The sequence below is a fragment of the Calonectris borealis genome, chromosome 1 (genome assembly GCF_964195595.1).
Source record: "Calonectris borealis chromosome 1, bCalBor7.hap1.2, whole genome shotgun sequence".
Lineage (NCBI taxonomy): Eukaryota > Metazoa > Chordata > Aves > Procellariiformes > Procellariidae > Calonectris > Calonectris borealis.
Window position 1 is genome coordinate 166803942 of NC_134312.1, and position 22004 is coordinate 166825945.

The following is a 22004-nucleotide window of genomic DNA, read 5'->3' on the forward strand; positions in this document are numbered from 1 at the left end:
TGCCAGTGCTGTAAATTGTGATTTATATAGCTTCTTGGAAACAATGTCAAGAACCTGTGTTATATGTTAAGGGAGGCGGATTGACCTCATATGCACATCTATTACTAATACAGTTTGTGTTCTGAGACATATCTGATAGAAAGCTCGTTAAAACTAAATAGAAAAGTAGTTAATTTTGTAATTAAACAAACAAATGAGCAAAAACAAATGTACAGCCAAAAGTATTAAAAAAATTCGTGAATAAATCTTCCTGAAACAATACTGTAATTTCATTAATATCGAAACACTGGAAAAGTTCCAGAAAATAAGAATAAAACATACATTATAATAATATTTTTAAAAGATAATTGGGATTATCGAGTAAATTATAATGCTGTTAAGTCAGTGTTATAAATATTATATTAGGTGGTATGTGGTATGATGATAGATAATCAAAACATAATGCAATACTAATCAATATCAATCTTCAAAAAATAGAACTTGTTAGACTCACATCTTATAATTTTGATGAGACTACAAGTTAGTTGATGAAGTTAAAAATACCAATACAAGATAGATTTCAGAAAGATTTTTGCTTTGTTACCACTTGATATTTTCCTTAAAAATAAAACTTGAAACAAAATCAAAATTGTTTACACTAAATGGATTATAAATTTAATTGAAATAAGTAGTAATCATCAAAGGATATATTTCTAATGATACTAATCAAAGATCAGTTCCTAGTCTAAATATTTTATATAACATTATTTAATGAATGACAAAAAAAGCATTTAATCACTAGTGTTAAAGTTTAGAAACAGTATAAAATTATAACTATTGCTTTCACTGGGAAAGAAAAGGGTCTTCTAGTGTGAAGCGGAAATATTGGTAATTTTATTTTGGGGGGTTTTTTAGGTAGGATCTCTTATGTTCTTGGCACCATGTGATAAACGAAAGGTATCACCAAATTTTCAGAGTAAAGCAGATGTATTTAAATGAAAGGATAAAATACTACAGATGAAGATGATCCTCTATGAAGTTCTATAAACTTCGAACATTTTTAAAGATCTGTAAATGTTTTATTTTATAATTGTTTAGGGAAGCCTGCTGGGCCTGGATTCACCTTCCCAAAATGTAGGAATATAATTAAGGATACTAAGTTAGATAAAATGAATTCAGGCCCGAAGCTCACTTTTCATCTTCTAGAAGTCACATATAAAATTCTGTTATATAGAGGTACAGTACAGGAAGTTCATGAATCAGTTCAATCTCTTACCAAATATTAGATTCTTTGTTATTGTTTCATTTTGTTTTCCAAATTTGAGCTGATTGCATCCACACAGATTTCTGTCTCCAATAATATGCTGACTAATCTTTCATGTTTATTTTCATAGAAAATACTTACGTGCTGATATGAAGTTGAGATCATCCAGAGTCAAAAGAATTTTGTTCAGCGGACTCATGTGATGTTTCTAGCACTTATCCAGCACTCAGTAACAGAGTAAACATATGTGAGCAATGCTGGTGACACAACCGGTTCAACCAATACTTGTAAAACGATGGAAATAATACTTTAGAAGAGACTGGCAAAGACCTAAATAAAACCTACAACACAATTCTACTAAACTTTAATTCAAGTTAATTCTGATGTTTAATTTAAGTTAATGGGACATATTCTATTTGAAAACTCACTGTTAAAATATAGATACTTGCATCCAATACCAAGATATGAAGACATGTACATTTAAAATGCCAAAAGTAAACTGAAACATAGATATCTATAATACTGAATCCTTTTAAGAGATTATATGAAAATAAAAATGCTATAAAGAGCAGCTTTGCAGAACAAGGAATATGATTTTAAGATGCCAGAACCACTTTTCTTTTTGCAGTTTTGATTTTACTTACAAATTTCTCTACTCTCCTTATATAACACTAGCAATAATAATCACTTATCTATGCAGATATCACAGCAATCCATGCACTGAATAATCAGCCCCTCACATGTATTTTACTATGTTTAACTTCAGCTCAACAGTTATAGAACTTAAAGCATAAAAAGAGGTACAATTTTAGGTCTGTCTTTCTGATAAAGCAAGAATGTTCTCTAGATTATATTCTTAGCAACTTTTTTTACTGTTTAGCATTGTGGTAGATTTAATTTATTTTTTTTTTAAAGGTAGAAATTTTTAAGGATCTTTGAGAGATTAATCACTGTATCACAATGAATTTTTTTTGTCATCCTCCCCCAGATTTTCAATCTGAGTTCTCATGAAACTAATTTAATCTTTGCTTATGCCTTGTGTAGAGTATCCCTACAGCTCATAAGAAAGTCAAACACAGCTCCTGTGCTGAAGCTATGTCATGTGCCTCCCAGGGGGATTATAATGAACAGTGCCAATGAAGAGATGGAAAGAGCTGTTAAGCAAGCTAAATTGCCAAATGAATTGCACCTTTTATTTGCCCATAGCTATCTACTGAGCACAAAAGAATTTAGATGACTGTTCAGATTGACGTGCCCGTTTTGTACGTATTTAAATTCCCAGAATCACCACTACAAGAAAAAAAAACACACACAAAAAAAAACAACAACAAAAAAATACAAATAAAAAAACCAAAAGGTGCGTTCAAGCCTAATGTCTTTAATAGCTCTGAAGTCCATTTACATCACCATTCTCTAATGGAGGAGTGGCAACTCTAGGGATTTGTTTTTATCTCCAGTTTATGAAATGCTCCCAGGAAGTTTTTGTCTCCTTGATGGTCTAAGGAATGTGGTATTTGCCTTGTGACTCTTCATCACATAAAAATGTAACATGCAAAGCATTTAAGAGGGATGGCAATTCCTGGCTTTTTCACCTTCTCTATGATGTCACCATTTTATTTAACTGACCCTTCTAATTTTTGTCTTTGAAACTGTTTTCAAAGGCTAAATTCATCTGCTTAAACTCAGATGTTTAGTGCTGTTTAAGATGCCCTTGAATATACTGTTTGTTTTCCAGTGGGCAGTTCAGAACGGCAGAAATCCTGTGGTTTATCTGCCAGCTTGAGTAGCCAATCTCAGGTACCCAAGATCATCTCAAATGGTGCTAAAGGCACAGTTTGATGCAATCAAGTCCAGTCACTAAACTCTACTCTCTAAAGTCTTAACCAGAATGAATCAATTAGAGTTCCCTTTCTTCGTTTGGTTTAGTTGGTGGAAAGAAATGGCTCTTTTGGAGTGTGATTCATTGCATCCTATGGTAGATAACTAAAGTCAAATGAATTGTGCCCTTTAAAAGTCTGTTTCCCTCCATTGGCTATAAAAGAGCCTGAATAACTGTAACATATTGTGGATTTCTTAAACATGTAGAGAAGAATCTCTCACCAGATGTTTTACTGAATCTGGCTTTTAGAGTTTTCCTTACTTGCATTATCTTCCAAAAGTACTTCCAATATTAATTCGTAAACAGCAATATGGATCCCCATTTGAAAATCTAGGTTAAATACATATTTAGAGTAATACTAATACAGCTGATCTGTTTTTTTTTTTCTGATTGTCTGTGCAGAAGCAGATTCTGCAGCTTCTGGAAGCTGAACATATATGGCTTTCCATGGTCTGTCAGCACTCTAGTACAATAACCTAATGCATACTGATGGTCATAGAATCATAGAATCGTTTAGGTTGGAAAAGACCTTTAAGATCATCAAGTCCAACCATTAATCTAGCACTGCCAAGTCCACCACTAAACCATGTCCTTAAGCACCACGTCTACACGTCTTTTAAATACCTCCAGGGATGATGACTCAACCACTTCCCTGGGCAGCCTGTTCCAATGCTTGACAACCCTTTCAGTGAAGAAATTTTTCCCAATATCCAATCTAAACCTCCCTTGGCACAACTTGAGACCATTTCCTCTCATCCTATCACTTGTTAATTGGGAAAAGAGACCGACACCCACCTCGCTACGACCTTCTTTCAGGTGGTTGTAGGGCGTGATAAGGTCTCCCCTGTTTTCTCCTTTTCTTCAGGCTAAACAACCCCAGTTCCCTTAGCCACTCCTCATAAGACTTGTACTCTAGACCCTTCACCAGCTTTGCTGCATTTCATTGGACACGCTCCAGCACCTCAATGTCTTTCTTGTAGTGAGGGGCCCAAAACTGAACACAGCATTTGAGGTGCGGCCTCACCAGTGCCGAGTACTGGGGGACAATCACTTCCTTAGTCCTGCTGGCCACACTATTTCTGATACAAGCCAGGATGACATTGGCCTCCTTGGCCACCTGGGCACACTTCCGGCTCATATTCAGCCAGCAGTCAACAAATAACCCCAGGCAGCTGACAGGCAGCTTTCCAGACATCTTCCCCAAGCCTGTAGTGTTGCATGGGGTTGTTGTGACCCAAGTGCAGGACCAGGCACTTAGCCTTCTTGAACCTCATACGATTGTCCTCAGCCCATAGATCCAGCCTGTCCAGATCCCTCTGTAGAGCCTTCCTACTTTCAAGCATATTGTCACGAATGAGTAGTTTTGAGGCCGCTTTAAGAATCACTGACAAAGGTATCGGCAAAAGGTGATTTTAGTAGAAATTTATAGAAGCATGACTTAACAGAATTCGATGGCAAGGTTCACTTTATTACTCATTACATGGATTAAGTATACACAGGGAAAATTGTGTCAGAATTGTGTTGGAATGATTTGTGCAGAGAAAAAAGGTAAGGGAGACCCTCCCATTGAGTCACAAGGTTCAGAGAAGACCCAGCTGGATCCAATCTTAGTCTCAGACTTGGACAACGGTTTGTGTCTAATACAGAAGGGATAAGGAGGTCCTCCTGCTGAGTCACGAGGTTCAGAGTAGACCCCTTTGCTCTCTAAACTCCTTCTCAGAGAGGAGTCTAGGTGCGGCTGGATCTACCCCTAGTTTCAGACCTGGGCAACAGGGTTTTGTAACTAAAGGGTTATGTGTGTTTAGAAGCAATTTAGAGTTCATAAGGTTTTAACAATACTTAAACATTAATCAATTGGGTAGCTACAAAAGGAGTTAGTCAAGTTACTTAAAATAACAACTAAATACTAAAACAACTTAACTATAAATTATTCTTATTAGTGGTTATACACATAAATGTGCAAAAGATCTAGAACGATCAATATATGTATATGAAAATGAATATGGTACCAAAGCTAGATACGTTTATAAAGGTCTAAAGCTAGATAAATTTATAAAGGTATACCTGTTAAAAATTCCCCTCGAGTCTCATGAAATACTCATATTAAATGCCTTGGCAGTTCTCAACGGGCGAAGGGTTAAGCCCCGAGGAGTGTCTCGGCTGAGGAGTGTTTCAGCCCGAGTCTCGGTGATCCTCCGAGTCTCACAAACTCAAGAGTTTGCGAACTCTGAAAGGCATCCCACTCAGAAGGAGATTCTGGGTGCAGCCCTCTGCGGTCCAGGAGAGCTCAAAGAGTCTCACTGAGGAACACTGTTTATAGGTTCGTTAGATGATTGGTTTTAGTCATCCATGACCATTCTCAAGACCTCATCAACAACAGTGCCATTCCATTTGAGTTACAACTCAGATAAGGGTGTCAGGAAAATGACGGATTATCCCCAACCTTGGACCCCACCTGGGTTGAGTAGGGAAAGTCCTGGTACGGCCAGTGCTGTTCCTAATTTCGGCCATGTAGGAGTTCTGGGAGCAGTCTGCCCGACTCATTACAAAGTTTATCAGGAATCCCTGAGGTCATAGGGTGACCCTGGAAAAAGGAAAAAGGGGGGAAGGAATGCACCACCACACTTATCAACACTCCCGCCCATCTTGGTGTCGTCTGCAAGCTTACTGAGGGTGCACTCGATCCCCTCACCCAGATCATTGATAAAGATATTAAACAGAACTGGCCTCAAAACTGAGCCCTGGGGAACACCACTTGTGACTGGCCACCAAATAGGTTTAACTCCATTCCCCACAACTCTTTGGGCCCAGCCATTTTTTATCTAGTGAAGAGGACACCTGTCCAAGCCATGAGCAGCCAGTTTCTCCAGGATTATGCTGTGGGAAATGGTGTCAAACGCTTTACTAAAGTCCAGGTAGACCACATCCACAGCTTCTCCCTCATCCACTAAGCGGGTCACCTTGTCCTAGAAGGAGATCACATTAGTCAAGCAGGACTTGCTTTTCATAAACCCATGTTGACTGGCCCTGATCACCTGGTTGACCTGTACATGCAGTGTGATGGCACTTGGGATGATCTGCTCCATAACCTTCCCCAGCACCAAGGTCAGACTGACAGGCCTGTAGTTCCCCAGATCCTCCTTTTGGACCTTCTTATAGATGGGCGTCACATTTGCTAACTTCCAGTCAACTGGGACCTCCCTGGTTAGCCAGGGTGGTAGATGACCCATCCCTGGAAACATTCAAGGTCAGGTTGGACGGGGCTCTGAGCAACCTGATCTAGTTGAATATGTCCCTGTCCATGGCAAAGGGGTTGGACCTTTAAAGGTCCCTTCCAACCCAAACTATTGTATGACTCTATGATTCTGTGATAAATGATTGAAAGTGGCTTGGTGAGCACTTCTGCCAGCTCCCTCAGTACCCTCTGATGGATCCCGTCTGGTCCCATAGACTCGTGTGTGTCTAAGTAGTGTAGCAGGTCACTAAACTTTTCACCTTGGATTATGGGGACTTCATTCTGCTCCCTGTCCCTGTCTTCCAGCTCAGGGGGCTGGGTACCCAGAGAACAACTGGTCTTACTATTAAAGGCTGAGGCAAAGAAGGCATTAAGTACCTCAGCCTTTTTCTCATCCTTTGTCACTATGTTTCCCCCTGCATCTAATTAAGGGTGGAGATTCTCCTTAATCCTCCTTTTACTGCTAATGTATTTATAGAAACATTCTTTATTGTCTTTTATGGCAGTAGCCAAATTAAGTTCTAGTTGGGATTTGGCCCTTCTAATTTTCTCCCTGCATAACCTTACGACATCTTTGTCAAATCATACCATCTGGCAAGTCCAAGTTAGATGCATGACTTAGACATTTTGGATTCCATGTAATGTTTCTAACTTAGACTCTTCAACAAGATGACTAAAATTAGGTGGCAGGAATGCACTAATTTTTTTTTTCAAAATTCTATTAAGAAAATAATCTCATTCTATTGTTAAAAGGAAGTAAAACTCTGAAAATAAAACATATGCTTTATTAGGGCAAAACAGCCTGGGTTTTTCTTTGCTTTGTTTTTGCCCCAGTCTTAAGCTTTATCCCCAATCTGAGAAACCAGTTATTGAGCTCTCATAAATGTGTTAAACTGTGTACATCAGACACACCACCCAAACTACAAAAATGTAAACCTCATCTCAGATACACAGTTTGCTTTTCTTATTTATCAACAATGTGTTCAGAACATGTTTTCAGCATATTCCTTTAATGTCAAAATTGCAGAATGTTTGAGACAATGAATAAGAAATAAAAGTTCATTACTGCTCACAGTATTTTGCTAAGGTTTCATGTATGCCTCTAGATCTCAGGCTTTAGAATTAGCTTTCGTTTTTCGCTTAAAATTCCAATTTATTTTGCTTTGAGAATACTTTATCTTCAAATATCACTTATTTAATAGTTTATATGAAGAAACAGCAGTGGTCCCAACATAAATCCCTGTAGTATGCTGCCAAAAATTCTCTCATGGCTCAGAAAGATTGGATTAAATTTAGCCTTTTCAACATGGTAATTTATTTTGATTCTTTCATATGTATGCTTAACTATTTGTAGAGGAAAGTCTTCCTGTTTTCTGCTGTAATTAATTCTGCTGAAACCTTACACAATTTTGTAATATTGATTATGCTTATAAATACAAAGATTTTTCACCTTTACAATTTTCATATTCTTTACTTCCTGTACAGTTAAAATTAAGTTCATTTTTCTCATTAAATAGAAAATACTTGACATCCCTATTTGCATTTTTGTATCAAATTGATAAATAGTTTCAGTATTTTTGATGTTATATCCCCAGTGTACCTAAAGATAATGTTTAAATGTTTCTATCATCTTTTTTCAAGTGCATCAATTAATGAGTTAAGCTAAACTATACTAGGTTTCTTTACTTTCATTTCAAGAATGTACCAGAAATGCTGTCTGACTTTAATCAACCTAACTTCTTTGCTGAAAGCCTCTATTATGAAAATAATGTGCAAATTATGCTTTACTGATTAGGTGGTCATTACAGTCCTTAAGAGACAGTCTTTTGTACTTTACAGGACAGATGCATAACAGGTATTTATATAGCATTATAGCAGAGAACTTAGTTGGCTAATTTTCTCCTGTGAAAAATACTTTTCCTTTTTTTAATCTACATAGAGAAAACAGCAGTTTAGACCTTTACAAAAATGTCTTTCAAGGCATCTCTTTTCAAAACACAGAAATTACTAACCCCATTATTCACTTCTCCAGCCTGGACTGAACACTTGGAGGAAGTAAACAATTACCTCTTTTTTATGTAAGTGTTGTAAAGTGTTTTAGAGTGGTAGCTGAAGTCATATAGCTTCAAATCAAATAGTTAACTACTGGATTGAATGATTCACATTTAACTGCTCTGCAAAATCACTTGCTGTGATATTTAATATACAGAAAAACACAGGAGTAATTATTCAGAAAGATTAAGTGCTTTTGCATGTTAAGTAAACAAATCTGTTTGCTTCAATATTTGAATAATACTAATTTAAAACATTAAAAGAAACCTTTCTCCCCAGTGTTTGGGTAACTCATCCAGTAAGTCAGTTGAAAAAAATGATCTAAATGCATAGTGTGTCCTTACCATTGTGAGCTGCTTTGCTGATGAAATGTAGCTGTAGCTGATAAGACATTATACTGCTAGCCAGCTTTCTCTGAGCTTTATAGTGCTCTTATGAAGTAAAGAAGAACAGTAAGTCGGACCGGAACTTTAAAATAATGTTAAAAGCTGATGATACCCTTTTAACTCTTTAAAATGTTACTACATAACAACTCGGTCAAGTTCATGTTCTGGTGTTTGCAGGTGGAATTTGTTTTAATATAAGTAAAAGGAAAAAGAGTGCATCTGCATCAAAATACAAATATAGCAAGAAGGTAGAACAGCTTTTTGTTGTTGTTGTTTAATATATTAAAGGGCATGGCAGTTATCCCAATGCTAAGCAAAATAAATCCTGAAAGCTTATGAGTAATAGTTATTGCAAACTACCTCATTATACAGTTCTTTCATAAATCAAATTCCTCCATAAAAATAGATTTGATTTATTCTTATTCCTAATAAAATGAGAGGAATCACAGTTCTCTGATGTACATGTATATTTAATACCTATATTGATTTGTTTTAATGCAAACCCTGCTCTTAAATAGCTCTTTTACCTCCTGCTTGGTGTTTATCCCTTTTCCCCATGGTGCTGGGCTGAGGCTAGGCCAGAGGCAGGGACAGAGAGAAGCAGCTCCCTGTCCCCTCCTCCGAGCTTGTATTGGGTTCACGTGGCAAGTTTTTGGTAGCAGGGAGGCTGCAAGGGTGGCTTCTGTGAGAAGACACCAGGAGCTGCCCCCATGTCGGACAGAGCCAGTTCCAGCCAGCTCCAAGATGAACCCACCGCTGGCCAAAGGTGAGCCAATCAGTGACATTGGTGGCACCTTTGTGATAAAAAATTTCAGAAAGGGTAAAAGTGCTATGCAGCAGCTGGGAGAGAGGAGTGAAAAGATGTGAGAGAAACAACTCTGCAGATACCAAGGTCAGTGAGGAAGGAGGGGCAGGAGGTGCTCCAGACACCAGAGCAGAGATTCCCCTGCAGCCTGTGGAGAAGACCATGGTGACACAGATAATCCACACTGCATCCCGTTGAGGACCCCAGGCCAGAGCAGGTGAATGTGCCCTGAATCAAGCTGCAGCCTGTGGAAACCTCACGCAGGAGGGCAATATTATTAGCTGGCAATAAACTAAATTAATATCCGTAAGTCAAGTCTGGTTTGCCTGTGATGGTATTGGTGAGTGATCTCCCTGTTCTTACCTTGACAAGATTTCCAGCTGTTCTGGTTTCAGCTGGGATAGGGTTAAATTTCTTCCTAGTGCTGTGTTTTGGATTTAGTATGAGGAGAATGTTGATAATACACTGATGTTTTGACAAAGCAATTGGAAAAGGGACACCGGTCCTCAGCCTCTGGAGGCGACTGCTGTCAGGCGTAAAGGAAAGGTATCCCTTCAAGGAAGATGTTATATATCGCCTAGGCAAATGGACCACTATGGAGAGAGGTATCCAGTACCTGAGAGAACTAGGCATGCTGGAGGTGGTTTATAGTGACCTGAACGACAACCAAACACCCAAAGATCCAGATGACGTCCCGTGCACCCGACCCATGTGGCGGAAGTTGGTACGGAGCGCACCAGCATCGTATGCCAGTTGGTTGGCAGTACTGTGCTGGAAAGAGGAAGAAGCACCAACGGTGGATGAGGTGGTTAGCAGACTTCGGGATTTTGAAGAAACTATCTCATCCTCCCTTGTCTCGGCTGTGGAGAAAATGTCCCGGGAGTTCCAGCAACTCAAAGAGGATATGTCTATTCTCCACCTGTACGGACCAGTATCTCAGCCATTAGGAGTCAGCGTTTTTCTCCTCAAGAGAGAGGATATCGAAAGTACACACCACGGGGCACCCTGTGGTTTACCTGCGTGACCACGGAGAGGACATGAGGCAGTGGGATGGAAAACCTACCTTCATCCTAGAGGCACGTGTACGTGAGTTGCAAGGAAAAACAATCACACAAGGGGGTTCTCCCAGGAAAAATGCTGCTCCAGTTGTCAGGAAAAACCTGTCTCATGACGGTCCAGTTTCCAGTGAACAGTTCCCCAGACAGAGTAGAAGGGCTGATCTTACTTTGGATTGTAATTGCAATGAAGAAATTCTTGACTCACGTTTGCAAGAAGTGAGAGATGGATACTATGACCAGAACTAGAGGGGCCCTGCCTCCAGCCAGGTGGAGGAAAGGGACAACCGGGTTTACTGGACTGTGTGGATTCGATGGCCTGGCACATCAGACCCAGAGGAGTATAAGGCTCTAGTAGACACTGGTGCACAGTGTACCCTGATGCCATCAAACTATAAAGGGGCAGAACCCATTTGTATTTCTGGAGTGACAGGGGGATCCCAAGAGTTAACTGTATTGGAGACCGAAGTGAGCCTGACCGAGAATGAGTGGCAGAAGCACCCTATTGTGACTGGCCCAGAGGCTCCGTGCATCCTTGGCATAGACTATCTCAGGAGAGGGTATTTCAAGGACCCAAAAGGGTACCGGTGGGCTTTTGGTATAGCTGCCCTGGAGACAGAGGAAATTAAACAGCTGTCCACCTTGCCTGGTCTCTTGGAGGACCCTTCTGTTGTGGGGTTGCTGAGGGTTGAAGAACAACAGGTACCAATCGCTACCACAACAGTGCACCGGCGGCAATACCGCACCAACTGAGACTCTCTGATCCCCATCCACGAGCTGATTCGTCGACTGGAGAGCCAAGGAATGATCAGCAAGACTCGCTCACCCTTTAACAGTCCCATATGGCCAGTGCAAAAGTCTAATGGAGAGTGGAGACTAACAGTAGACTATCGTGGCCTGAACGAAGTCACGCCGCCACTGAGTGCTGCTGTGCTGGACATGCTAGAACTTCAGTACGAACTGGAGTCAAAGGCAGCCAAGTGGTACGCCACCATTGACATTGCTAATGCCTTCTTGTCCATCCCTTTGGCAGCAGAGTGCAGGCCACAGTTTGCTTTCACTTGGAGGAGCATCCAGTACACCTGGAACCGACTGCCCCAGGGGTGGAAACACAGCCCTACCATTTGCCATGGACTGATCCACACCGCACTGGAACAGGGTGAGGCTCCAGAGCACCTGCAGTACATTGATGACATCATCGTGTGGGGCAACACAGCAGAAGAAGTTTTTGAGAAAGGGAAGAAAATAATTCAAATCCTTCTGAAATCTGGTTTTGCCATAAAACAAAGTAAGGTCAAGGGACCTGCACAGGAGATCCAGTTTTTAGGAATAAAATGGCAAGATGGACGTCGTCAGGTCCCAACAAATGTGATCAACAAAATAACAGCCATGTCTCCACCAACTAGCAAAAAGGAAACACAAGCTTTCTTAGGCGTTGTGGGTTTTTGGAGAATGCATATTCCAAATTACAGTCAGATCGTAAGCCCTCTCTATCAAGTGACCAGGAAGAAGAACGACTTCAAATGGGGCCCTGAGCAGCAACAAGCCTTTGAACAAATTAAACAGGAGAGAGTTCATGCAGTAGCCCTTGGGCCAGTCCGGGCAGGACAAGATGTGAAGAATGTGCTCTACACCGCAGCCGGGGAGAATGGCCCTACCTGGAGCCTCTGGCAGAAAGCACCAGGGGAGACTCGAGGTCGACCCTTAGGGTTCTGCAGTCGGGGATACAGAGGATCCGAGGCCTGCTACACTCCAACTGAGAAGGAGATATTGGCAGCATAGGAAGGGGTTCGAGCTGCTTCGGAAGTGGTTGGCACTGAAGCACAGCTCCTCCTGGCACCCCAACTGCCGGTGCTGGGCTGGATGTTCAAAGGGAGCGTGCCCTCTACACATCATGCAACCGATGCTACGTGGAGTAAGTGGGTCGCACTGATCACACAACGGGCCCAAATAGGAAACCCCAGTTGCCCAGGAATCTTGGAGGTGATCACAAACTGGCCAGAAGGCGAAGATTTTGGCATATCCCCAGAGGAGGAGGTGACACGTGCTGAAGAGGCCCCACTGTATAATAAACTACCAGAAAATGAGAAGCAATATGCCCTGTTCACTGATGGGTCCTGTCTCCTTGTGGGAAAACATCGGAGGTGGAAAGCTGCGGTATGGAGTCCTATACGCCAAGTTGCAGAAACTACTGAAGGAGAAGGTGAATCGAGTCAGTTTGCAGAGGTGAAAGCCATCCAGCTGGCCTTGGACATTGCTGAATGAGAAAAATGGCCAGTACTTTATCTCTATACTGACTCATGGATGGTGGCAAATGCCCTGTGGGGGTGGTTGCAGCAGTGGAAGCAGAACAACTGGCAGCGCAGAGGTAAACCCATCTGGGCTGCCGCATTGTGGCAAGATATTGCTGCCCGGGTAGAGAACCTGACTGTAAAAGTACGTCATGTAGATGCTCATGTGCCCAAGAGTCGGGCCACTGAGGAACATCAAAATAACTAGCAGGTGGACCAGGCTGCTAAGATTGAAGTGGCTCAGGTGGATTTGGACTGGCAACATAAGGGTGAATTATTTATAGCTCGGTGGGCCCATGATGCGTCAGGCCATCAAGGAAGAGATGCAACATATAGACGGGCTCGTGATTGAGGGGTGGACTTAACCATGGACGCTATTGCACAGGTTATCCATGAATGTGAAACGTGCGCTGCAATCAAACAAGCCAAGCGAGTAAAGCCTCTTTGGTATGGAGAACGATGGTTGAAATATAAATATGGGGAGGCCTGGCAGATTGATTATATCGCACTCCCTCAAACCCGACACGGCAAACGCTATGTGCTCACCATGGTGGAAGCAAACACCGGATGGCTGGAAACATACCCTGTGCCTCATGCCACTGCCCGGAACACCATCCTGGGCCTTGAAAAGCAAGTCCTGTGGCGACATGGCACCCCAGAAAGAATTGAGTCAGACAACGGGACTCACTTCCGAAACACTCTCATAGACACCTGGGCCAAAGAGCATGACATTGAGTGGGTCTATCACATCCCCTACCATGCTCCGGGAAAATCGAACGATACAATGGACTGCTAAAAACTACGCTGAGAGCAATGGGTGGTGGGACATTCAAGCATTGGGACACACATTTAGCAAAGGCCACCTGGTTAGTCAATACCAGGGGATCTGCCAATCGAGCTGGCCCTGCCCAATCAAGACTTTTACGTACTGTAGATGGAGATAAAGTCCCTGTCGTGCACATAAGAAATATGCTGGGGAAGACAGTCTGGGTTACTCCTGCCTCTGGCAAGGGAAAACCCATTCGTGGGATTGCTTTTGCTCAAGGACCTGGGTACACTTGGTGGGTGATGCGAAAGGATGGGGAAGTCCGGTGTGTACCTCAAGGGGATTTGATTTTGGGTGAAAATAGCCAATGAACTGAATTTTGATGTCAACTGTTACATGATATTGTATGTCATTATTTCTATGATATAGCAGTGGCATAGCAGTGAAAATCACCCAGATTAGTGAAGAATGAAGTAACTCCGATGAAACCGAGCAAAGTGCAACGATGATAGAACTGGATGAGCGCAGCAGTACCGAAATGAGAACTGGCTTCAGGATGCAACGGCCCAGCACCGCACACCATCTCTTTGGCCCTGAAAGACTGTTATAACAGATGGAGCCCAAAGTCATGGACTAAATGAACTCAGTGGACATTTTAGAGGGGTAGTCCATAGACCAAGGGAATGATATCTGTGCGTGCATATATATATATGTGTGTATATATAAAGAAAGATAGTGGTGGTTAATTGAAATGTATTAAAAAAAGATATGAGACCTAAGCACGACGTAAATGGTATGGAATAAGGGGTGGATACTGTCCTGGTTTCGGCTGGGATAGGGTTAAATTTCTTCCTAGTGCTGTGTTTTGGATTTAGTATGAGGAGAATGTTGATAACACACTGATGTTTTCAGTTGTTGCTAAGTGCCCTCCTAGTCCAAGGACAGCTCCCATGCCTACTGACTGAGCTAGGTACACAAGATGGGAGGGAACATAATCAGGACAGCCAGCCCAGCTGGCTAATGGGGTATTCCATACCATGTGACGTCATGCTCAGTATATGAAGGGTAGGCGTGATCCAGGAAGTACCGATCGCTACTTGGTTATCGGTCAGCGCGGGTGGTGAGCAATTGCATTGTGCATCACTCATTTTGTATATTTTATCATTATCATTATTATTTTCCCTTTTTTTCCCTGTTCTATTAAACTGTCTTTATCTCAACCCACGAGTTTTTCTCACTCTTACCCTTCCGATTCTCTCCCCATCCCGCTGAGGGTGGGGGGAGTGAGTGAGCGGCTGCGTGGTATTTGGCTGCCTGCCAGGTTAAACCACGACACCAGCATATTTTCTCCCCTTGTCCTACTGAGAGGAGGGAGTGATAGAGTGGCTTGGTGGGCACCTGACAGCTAGCCAAGATGAACCCACCGCAGAGCTCTTTACAAAGGACCAGTTTAATATCTGTCTTTCTCTATTGTCTACCAAAATCCCAAAATTACAAACTTTAATTAGGTGACTCACGTTCTGATGATTGAAATTAGGTGAGTTAAAGAACAGCTGTAATGAATACTCTGAATTTTGCATCAACATTACAATGGTGATATCTTATGTAGAAATACTTCTGTCTAATAATCTAAAAATTAAAAAATCCACACAAAAATTGATATTCATAGAGAAAAAAAGAATGATGACATTTTGGAGAAGCCACTACAGGCAAAGTACAAACTGCTGCTCTCATAAGCACACTTGCAGATGGTTGAAATGTTCAAAATGTTGCACAGTAGTACTGACAAACTCTTGTTGAAAGACACTTATCAACATTGTTTGAGAATTCTATGCAAGGGAGTAAAGCAGTTAGTTGTGCATTATGGGAAATCCTAAAGCTTTATATAAGCTTTTGCTTAGAACTTTAATCATTATGTTCTCTAGATTAATAGTAAATACTCTATATTGTTCAGAAGAAATCAGTATCAGAAGTAAAGATTTGTAAAAAAATGGGTAACTTATTTACAGGGAAAGGACTGATCAAAATGAGGTACAGTATTAGATCATAATTGACTTTAGAGTTCAAAGGGATGCTTTTAGATCAGTTTGCAAATTGAAAGGTTGTATATGTAACGAATATGTCACTTTGTTTCTTTGCTATTCAGATTTATTACAGTTCATATGCCTAAAATGAAATTAAACCGAGTGTAGTCTATTGCAAAGTCAGGAATGCTTAATGTGACTTTACCTGAGTTGTCTGGGAAACACCATAACTCTAGAGCTACTGTAGCTCTCACTTTTTGTGGAATGGAAAATAACATAGTAATTTGTTGTGGTGTTTTGTTTTATTCTTGACTTCAAAACTGTTTCTTTTTTTAGTTTTCGTTATTGTTTTTGAACTGGCGATTTAACAGATTGTCCAGATTCTCTCTTTGATAAAATTTTAAGGATCGCTTTTGCAATCAAAACTAGGGAAAAAGATATAAACCAATCTAAAACTATCATACAATGTAATAGTTACATCTGGAAGTATGAGATGCTTTTTAATCACTTCACTTTTGGGGTCTTATTGTATATAATAATGACAAAACCATAACAATATATTGATGCATTGTTGTGTTTTGTGTGAGAATAACATGAGATGAAAAATTAGCTAATTTTACAGTGGTCATATGAAATGTTTCTTCTCTGGTTCTCTGTTGCTCATTGCATTCTGTGATTGCTAATAGGCTGCCTTGGAGCAAGTAAGTGGGAAGCAAATAGAGAACAGATGAGGCAGCAAGAACTCTGTCATTTATTACAAAAATGACTGAGGGGGCCTCAAGTTGTACAGCAGTGTGTTCCAAACATATTAAAAGGTCAGTCTCTGATTCAGCAAGGCACATCATAGGCATCTTTGCAAGCATGTTTTTGATTGTTTAACTGAGTCAAGGTCATATACGTAAGGGCTAAGACCTTCAGCTGGTTGTATGTTTAGTTGAGATGCACTAAACTATAGTCTTTCTTGCTTAAAGCAGACTGGTAGATTGACAAAGCAAGATCAAGAAACAGTGACATTTTAGTATTATTATAATTATATATTATTATAATACATGTTTTGGAAAAACCAAAAGGCTCCACCCATTACTGGATCTCTATTAAGCTCTCTCCTGGAAGGAAGGAGCTTTTACTCTGCATTGAATGTGGAGATGACAAAGGTACATCTGTGAGGGTGGCTTCTCCTCCAGGAAAGCTGAGGATATTCTGTTGTTAAGCTAAGCTTGCAGGAAGGCTCTCTTGTGTCACTGGATCATCCAAAAAATGGATCTACAAGTAATGAATACTAGTCTAAGATGACTCTCTGAATTAGATTTTTTTTTTTAATGATTAATTATTAGAAGATGATTAACAGAAAATAAGATTAATATTCTGTCCAGTTCCTCAAACTGCTTTTTCTGTAGGATATCATTAGTGTCTTACTTTACCTGAACTCAGGTCTGATGTTTTGCATCCATATACATACCTCCCTTACAGCAGTACAGAAGAGAGCACTAAATAAATCACCAGACAGGCTGAGCAAGAATTTAAAATCAGTTCCTGTAGCCCTTGGGAATGCAAGGGACAATGAAAAACATTAATTTTTAACTCTTCCACTATCTATCAACAGCAGATTTTTACTAAACTTTTTTTTACTTCTGACTTTTTGTTGTGTTCCAGTCATATGCAAGCTGAAATTTGTGCTTTTTTTCAGCAATTATCAAGTTTAGGATTCATCATATTTAACTTAAAACATCTGAAGCTACCCATTTTGTCATTATCATTCTCTTAGCTCCCTCTATGGTGGGTAGATAAAGGACATTTGGTGGAGGTATTTTCTTTCTCCACTGTTTATAGAAAGAGACTGGTCTAAGGTAAGAAACCTCTGTTTTAGGTGGCTAGTGTCAAGCTAAAAAAGCCTGTCCCTGCTGAACTCGTAGGTGCTACCAACTTTAATTCTGGTGATTTATTAGTGGCATTTTCCTCTGTGATCTTAGAATATCAGTATTACCTCAGTGTGTTAAACTGTATGTTGTATGTAATCTTTGACAAATGAAACCATAAACAGAAAAACTTATACCCATTTTAAGATCCCATGGAAAGAGCAAGGTAGTTAATTCTGATGTCTTTTACAGATTCCAGCCAAGATAATTCCTTCACTCGTTTACCCTGGAGTTTTGGTGTCTTAATTTTTTTTTTTAAGTTTTTGGTGTCATTAAAAAAAAAAAAAGAAAAAAAAGGAAGCCCTTCACTTCAGTGCTTAATTTATTCTAACATGATAAAGATTTAAAAATATTGCCATACTGCAGACTCTTTTTTGTGTTCTGCAAGTCACTTCAATATTCTCCAGCGTGAAAGATATTATAAACACAACATTATCATATTGTACATTGCATTACATTGAATTAAATATATTTCCACCATTCCTGTATCATTGGAGAGAGAAAGTTACAGAAGAGGGATTGTCAGATGCAAAAAAAAAATGTTATCAATGGTTCCAACAGAAAGACAGTGCATATTAATCCCAAATAAACTGCCTTCTAACATAGGAAAAATCATGGGATTTTGTTTCCAGCACAAATAAACCAATATTCCTAGTATGGTACTTATTCTACAGCAATTTATACCATCTGAAGATCTGATCTAGCAATTTCATCACTGACCTAGCTAGACATATCACATATAAGTGGCAGCACTCAGATTCTGCAGTTAGAAGAACAGAGATACTACGATGCAAATTAGTACTATCATTTTATTCTGGCACTGTTTTATCTATTAGTATTGTTATTAAAATTAATAGCCTGTATTTTTACAAATTAGCTGAAATATTTTTTGCCTATTTTTTTTTTTTTAAATTTGCTTTTCTTTTTGGCAGAATCTTGTAGATTAGATCTATTATACACCTATTTAGTTTTATCCATTCACTTCTTTTATTATTTGTTTGTTTGTTTTAGCAAAACAGGAAAAAAATTAAATGATCATATTAAAGCACTGGAAGTGATAAGAGGCCTCTAAGCCAGATAAGGTGGAATGACACGAGAAATTAAAGAATGATTCCAAGGATCAGAGCTGCAGAGGATTGAACTTTCATCACTGCAAGAGGGGAAGTGTTAGATACATGTGATAGGGGAATAATAGGAATAATGATATGTGAGCAGAGAGTTAGCAACCTCATACTTCTGCAGCTGAAGCTAAGGTGAGTTTTGCCACCCTCTTCAAGACATGTGAAAACCAGAATTTGACATTCATGCAGCACAACTGTGTATTGTATTTCAAGACATAGGAAGAACAATATTTTTTAGGATTTGGACTTGGAAGGGAAATCCAGTGAGACTAATTAACTCAAAAATAAATAACTCAGACTTCAAAAGTCTTATGGGGTTAAAAATAATTTTGCTAGGGATGATTTTGAAAAAGTGTTAGTGAGTGTATCAAATATACTTGCTCTGTTCCTGCTCTTCTCAATCATCCACTTACGGCCATTGTTCTGCACAGAATACTGCACAGAATATGGACCCTCAGTCTGAACCAGTATGGCTGTTCTTATGTTCCTGACGGATTGCCTGTATGAAAAAGAACGTGTATTCTGTAAACACTGATGGGAAAATGCAGATCAGCTGTATCCAGGGTTTATAGATAAATGCTGCACCCACATGTGGGAAGAGGAGCAAGCCTTCTTTCCAAATTTTCACTCCAGAGAAAGAATTTTCTACAGCAGTGGCTTTACTGGTTCTATTAAAACTTATGCTGAGCTTAAGGTGTTCCAAAGCATATGTCATGTTCTTCTGCATAAACTGATGGAGGTTCTCCTGGTGCTGAACCTACTGATCAGGAACTCACTATGGTGACATAGAAATGAGAATGTTAAAAGTTTGAAGAAAGAATGATACACTTTAAACACTGCCATGAAATATTATAACCTGTGAGATATTGTACTCCCTGACAGACTCACTTGGTTGCATGTTTCTGGCACATATGAAGACTATACATTACTAAAACTGGGAGACAGGCCATTCAATAAAGCATTGTTGCTTCTACCTAGTGTAAAAGTAAAGGTCTATTTCACACTGCTGTTTGGATATAATAAAAAATAGAATAATTACAATTAAAAAACCCCCAAACAACAACAACAAAACAAAACCCAAACAAAGCTGTACAGCTACAGCAATACTGCATTTTAAAGAAAGTAAAACATTGTGGTCTAGACTGAATTCCAGAGGTCCTTCACATCAAAATCAAACGGGGGGAAAAAAAAGTGTCATTAGAAACCAAAGAAAAACTTTTCCTGATCATCTGTTTTTCGGATAAAGCTCTTTAAACTACATGATATCAGTTCCTGTACCATAGTCTGGTTTGGTAGCTTTGTACCTACCTGTCAGTATGAACAATGGTAAAAGAATTTACCGTAAACATTTTGAATTCCCTTCAGTTCCAATATCTTATTGGTTAAAAATACAAGTTAATAACAAACAGTATTTCACAGTCTTTCACATTTGAATTTTAAAAAAAAACTTTGTTGATTTTTTCAAAATAATATTTTTTTCATTATTGTAACTATAACAATTTAGCAAATAGTTTTATGTTTTTACAAGTTTAATCATTCATGAATACAGCCTGTTTTCAGTAACTATTCAGTACCATAGAATCCATGTATTTTTTAAAAAACCTGAACTGGAAAGAATCATCTGGAAATTTCAGTGGTTACCCTGATGTTGGGATAAATTATGTGATGAACAAATATTGGCTGATTCAGCAAATAATATATGCAATCTTTAGCAGATTGTAGTCTTGCGATTAAGCCCTGGATTGCAGCTTATAAAAGTCTTAATTCCATACCTGGATGTATGAGAGTTTCCTTTCCTGTGATATTATGCAACTTGTCTATATTAATAGCATCATATAGAATTCAAAATGTAAGCATTGAAAACTTTGAAAAACTAAATGATAAACTTAAAATCCATAACAGTCAAATTGGGTTAGTACTTCAATGTCTAACATGTGTATTAAGAAGATAAATCCATAAATGCACCTAAAGAACTCAGATACACAAAAAAGTAAAAAAGAGAGACAGTAATATTTTTCTAGACAAAATATTGTCTTTTTGTATATGTAAACTTCTATTTTTTATAACCTGTTTCATAAAAATGAGTGAAATTACTAATTGATTTTGTGCAATTAAATTATCACCTTGTGTTGGTGTAGCTGAGGTAAGAAGGTGCTAATAAAATGATCTAAATACAAGAAAATGTTATTTTCAAAAGAGATACTCTTCATAACATTTACTCTAAAATAATATATTACCTAAGATACATTAAGGTCCTTCATCTTCACCAGATTTAGGCTGTGCAATGGAACATAAATTATTAATTTATTGAAGACACCATTTTAACCTGTTGTTCAATAAATGTTTCCAGTTTCCAACCCCATAGATAAATTACCTCCTTGAAAAAAAACCAAAACCAAACCAACTTAGAGAAAAAAAGACCTAGACACCTACAGCTAAAGCTCCTATTTCTCATGCATGAAAATACTCTTTGACCCAAGAGCAGAGTTTAGATCCCATTACCTAAAGCTAAATAGTGTATTACCTAATAGCTTAAAAATGCTGCTGCTTCTGTTTCAGATCTAGCCTGCACATGGTAATTAGGATGGATATATTTTTCTTAAATGTCAAGATTATTTCCAATACTTTTCATATTTTCCCACTCTGCATAGCATTACATTGCCATATCTATTGCATCAGTTATATACACATTTTTCAAGATAAAAAGCATCACTAAACTAATGTTAAACAGAAAGTAAAACTGACATACTTCACTGATGAAGTTTCATGCAAGTTATTTTTGCATGTAAATCAAAAACAAAACTGTAAAGATTTATAATACTGGTTAACCAAAAACATCTTCCTGTTTCCAAAATGAGTTAGTATGAAATGGACTATTTTTATTAATGATTTATTTAGCACCTAGTCAATTCTGCGACTCTAAGTCCAATTGGATATACCTCTGCCTGTTAGCTTAGCATGGAGCTCAGTGCAGGCTAGCTGCACAATTTTTTACCAGACCTTTCAAATGGATGTTGCATCCCATATTGACTTGCAGTTTGTTATGTTTATACTCTAACCTATTAAAGCCAGTACAAAACTATGTATAAGGTCATTAATGTGGTTCCACCAATTGCAGGAATGATATTTATGTAACTAACAACTTTTATGAGCCTTAAAAATTGCAGAGAAAATATTTGCATCTTCTTTGGAGGGTGGTTTATTGGTAAGAGTTATCCTGACAAAAGATGC